The sequence below is a fragment of the Alligator sinensis genome, unplaced genomic scaffold, assembly GCF_000455745.1.
Source record: "Alligator sinensis unplaced genomic scaffold, ASM45574v1 scaffold29_2, whole genome shotgun sequence".
In the NCBI taxonomy this organism is placed as follows: domain Eukaryota; kingdom Metazoa; phylum Chordata; order Crocodylia; family Alligatoridae; genus Alligator; species Alligator sinensis.
Window position 1 is genome coordinate 798,696 of NW_005842194.1, and position 4,446 is coordinate 803,141.

The window sequence follows — 4,446 nt, forward strand, 5'->3', positions numbered from 1 at the left end:
CCCCCCCCCTTTCACCACACCAGGCTTACCAGCTGCTGTCAGAAATCAGATCAGTATCAGCTGATATGCCTCTTTAAAAATCAGCTATCGGCCCCAAAAATCTCTATCGGTACACCTCTATGGATGGACTAATGGGGCCAAACAAATTTGACAAAAGAATGTTATGGTAGCTGAAAACTAGCAGAAATAATATTTTTCATGAGATGTGACAAAATATGGAAAGGAAATTCTTTGGCAGTGACAAGGAAAATGTAAATAGGTTGCAGGAATACAATTCTAGGTGTCTTAACTGGCAGAGCTCACACTGATTTGAAGTTATAAATAGTGATAAAGATAAGATTAAGATTTTCTGAAAAATGGAATGTTCTAGTACAGTGGTTTTCAACCTATGGTTCACAGACCCTGGGGTTTTGGAAACCATGTGTAAAGGGTCCATGAAAGATGACTGTGATCCATCAAAAGTATGTGAATATGCACACTTACAATTCAAAAGGGTCCACACCCTCATTCAAAATTTTTTAGGGGTCTGCAAATCAAAAAAGGTAAAAAACACTGCTTTAGTAGACATCTGATTGTTCCTGGCTTTGAATAGTGAATGAGACAATTCTGTAAGTGCAAAAATGAACTTTACAGCTTATTTTCTTGTCTGTTAGTATCTTGTTTTGTGGTAGCACTTAAGAACTACAGTTATGGACCAGGGCCTCTGTATGCTAGGCACTGGACCAATATAATTATTTTTGTACAAAATTAATTCTTTTTGATTCACTTTCTTCAATGGAAACCAGTTGTTGCCTTAGTAATAGAATCCTTGGCTTCAGCTGTCAGTCTTGCATGGAATATTAAGTTACTTTAAAGGTGAATTTAAATGCTTTTAAAAATAAAGTCAAAAGCCTCTCTAAGGCCATAAATCACTAACAGAATACATGTGCAGGCTTAAATACAAATAAAACCCACTTAAAGAAAAATATTTGAAAATAACTTCCTCTTGATCCATAAGTGTAAATCCTACCCCACAGTTTTTGCAGGGCTTGGAAACTTGTGAGTCCAGGGGGCCTTGTAGAAGTTGCTGCAGGAAGAACATTGGGCTCCACAGGCTGCCTTTCCTTTGGCCTGGCTGGTTGGATGGAAACATTAGGAGTGCCAGAGGGGAGAGCAGATGACTCCCTAGGAGGTAGTGAGGGCTGCCAAACGTCATCTTATACTGCGCCAGGTTCTTGCTACTGCCCAAGTCTGTTGAGGGTGGGAGACAAGTTGCTTGCAAATCTACATAGTCTTTGTCTTTGCCTGCTCACAGCTTCATTCCTTAGTTACTGCAGTAGCTCTTGAAGCAAGGAAGGGATGCAGGCACTTGCCTGCTCATGATGAATTATGGAATTATAGCTGGTCTTGCTTAATACAGGCACCAGTAGTTTAATTAACAGAATCAACTGTGAGAGTGAAGGGCAAAGAAGGGTGAGGAAAGGGGAAGAATGAATGGAAGGGAGGTACTATGTAAAAATCAGTGGTTCTCAATTGCGGTGCTGCAGCACCCTGGGTTTGTTGAGAACAAGGCTCCAATTACGCAAACTTATGCAAATTCACCTGCTCTCTTTAGTTGGTGGGGGCCTATTGCAATACCAGCCATAAGCTTACAGCCAGACCAAATACTAATTAGATACCAAAGACAACAGACTCAGATGAATGATTCAATGACTAGACAGTACTAAGCAGTCTCAAAGAGGGAATACAAAACAACAGAAAAGTATAAAGAACAATAATACAACTGTATACAATAGATTATAAAGGACTATAAACACAGATTAGAGAGCAAAATAGAGCTGTGCCCTCGGGCTTGGGATAGCTGCAGTGTTGCTAGCTGTCACAGGCACAGTACAGCTTAATACCAGAAACTAGGCTCAGATTCCCTTTATGACCAGTAGTAAAACCTCCAAACCTCACTCCCGCCAGGACTTTCCTCAGCCCCGAGGTTCAGTCCTCAACTCCAGGAATGGGTAATACTTTACCATCAATAGCTACCAAAGCCCAACTCGGTTTACTGTCACACTCAACCAATGTTCCCACCTACACCACAACACACCACAGCTCTACAACAGCAGCTCTCAACAACACATACCCACACGCGTGCACACACTACAGACAGCAACAGAGAGACACAGAATCATCCCCTTTTTAACTCTTTCGATCGCTCCACGTCTGTTAATCTTCCATTGACCAATCACTCAGACGAGAAGTGTCAGTCACATGCCAATCATCCCACTAACCAATCCAATGGTTAGTTAACCTCAGGTAAGTACACGCTACCCAAGACTGGCAACATTTTCCCACCACAAGTAAGTTACATAAAATAGGGCTGACTGCGCATGCCCATATACTCAAAAGTAAGTCATGGTCCTGCATAGTTCACTATACATAATAGGGACACTGCAGCTGAGGTCAACAGGGCGCCTTGAGATCCTTTGAAGGGTGCCATGGGGTAGTATGCAGTGTTAGCAATGTTATGTGTGCAAACATTATTCACAAGGTAAACTGAGGAGTTTAAAAAAAAATCTGACCTCTTGTGGTATTTCTGAGTAGGTTTTTGTTTGTTTGGGGGGGGGTTGCAATAAAAGAGTTGCTCTTTTTTTTGTTTTTTCTTTAATTAAAAATGAGTGAGAACTTAAAAGAGTTGGCATTTTCCAAGGGTTAGAACCTTGAATCTAAAAAGTTGATAACTGCTGATATAGGTATTCTTTCAGTGCATTGTGGAAAGCTGCATGCTACACTGGAGACAAAAATGGGAATCATGGGAAAGGAGTTGCTTCACAATTATTTAAGGAAGGCATGTCAAACACATACTAGGCCCCAGGCCAGATCCAGGCTACAGGGCTTCTAGGATGGACTCACAGGTCCAACAGTGGCTTGTAACAAGTCTGGTATTAGCAGAGGAGGTCCAGTAGTGGTGGGCCAGACATCTGCCAGTTGAGCAGGTCTGTGTCACTCTTCACTTGCCTCCCTGCCGCTGAGGGCCATGTCCAGTGGGGTTCAGGGACCCTGAATTCTAAGACACCCCCCCCCCCAAACTTCATTAGCTTGCTAGAGCCTGGTGGTTTGGATGAAACAGCTTTGCGAACCAAATCCAGCCCATGGGTTGTATGTTTGACAGTTTTGACTAAAGGGAAACCAAAATGTGGGGATTGGGGATGCTATCCAGTTATACCTCAGTTTACATACCTTCCATGACTTGCATCTGTAGTGAAAATTAAAGCAATCAATTTTTTACTTTTTTCCCCTCAGCCTTGTGAGATCTGACTCTGTTCTTGTTGATTAGAATTCAGTGTGAAATCTTCATATTTTTCTCTTGTTGCAAAGTACACAAATGTTAATACACTTTGTTTCTCTTCTTAAAACGCAATGTTTAAGTTCCTTTTATTAGGAGTATGTATCAGTTTTAGATTTTAAGGATGACTGTTTGCATATAGTTGTATTTATATAATAGTTTTAAATAAGGCAGCATTATTATTTTATGACTAGTTCCAACTTTGTATGTGTTTAATGCCATAAATTACCTGTTGTTTTTTTTTTAACTTTCTTTTTGCTAATTCTTCATTTTGGCAAGTTATTTTGTTTCACTGTCCTTAATAGGCAGAAGGCTATTTAGTGTGTTGCTTGTTCTTGGTGGAACTCTATAGAAATTATACTCTCTGGGATTAGTCAACTGAATATTTACTATATTTCTCACTTCTGTTACTGGGTTTTGTTAGTGATTCTGTTTTAAAAAATGTACAAATTGTTTTGTAGATAACCATGTCAACAAAAAACCTTACATTTCTTTCTGTTACCTCTCTGTGGTTGGTCTTGTGAATCTGTACCTTTTTTCCTTTCTCAGTAATTATTTGGGATTTATTTCTCTTTGCAGAGGTCTTTGGCCTTTTGAAACCCCCCAAAACTCAGAGAGAGTACACATGCATCTACCAGTGTAGCCTTAGTGATAGCACCAGTAGTTTTATTTGTAATAAATAGCTCAATCTGTTAATAGGAAGGAGTCTCTGCTACCCATTCCCATTACATGGAGGGCATATGTAACCGACATCCATACAGGACTGATTCCATAGTATTGCTAGGTTTGCTCAGAGGCAGCGAGGAGGCACATTTTGCATGGATGGCCATGGATTTATGGCGAATTCAGATTATCTGCTATGAATCTTAAAAGATGCATGCATGGTCTAATACCCCCACTACTGGAGAGTTTGGGAGGAATCTGTGTGACAGGACCCCCATCTAACTTCTCTTTCTCTGTCACCAGATCCAGTCTCGCCCATGTCATGGATCTGGTCCTGTGGCCAGCTCCATGATCTGAATCCATTCATTTTAGCCTACCTGTTAATTGTGACCAACATTTTATAAAGCATTAAGCATGTAGCCTCCTCTAGCTAGTTTTCAAGAAACAGAAACTTACATGAAACTCTT

The 4,446-nt window shown here is 40.6% G+C and overlaps 1 protein-coding gene across 3 annotated transcripts in view; it reads left to right on the top strand.

Moving 5' to 3' along the window:
• Positions 1-4,446, top strand: part of HIBADH (3-hydroxyisobutyrate dehydrogenase) — a 122,997-nt gene that overhangs the window by 8,914 nt on the left and 109,637 nt on the right. The gene's annotated exons all lie outside the window — the stretch shown is intronic.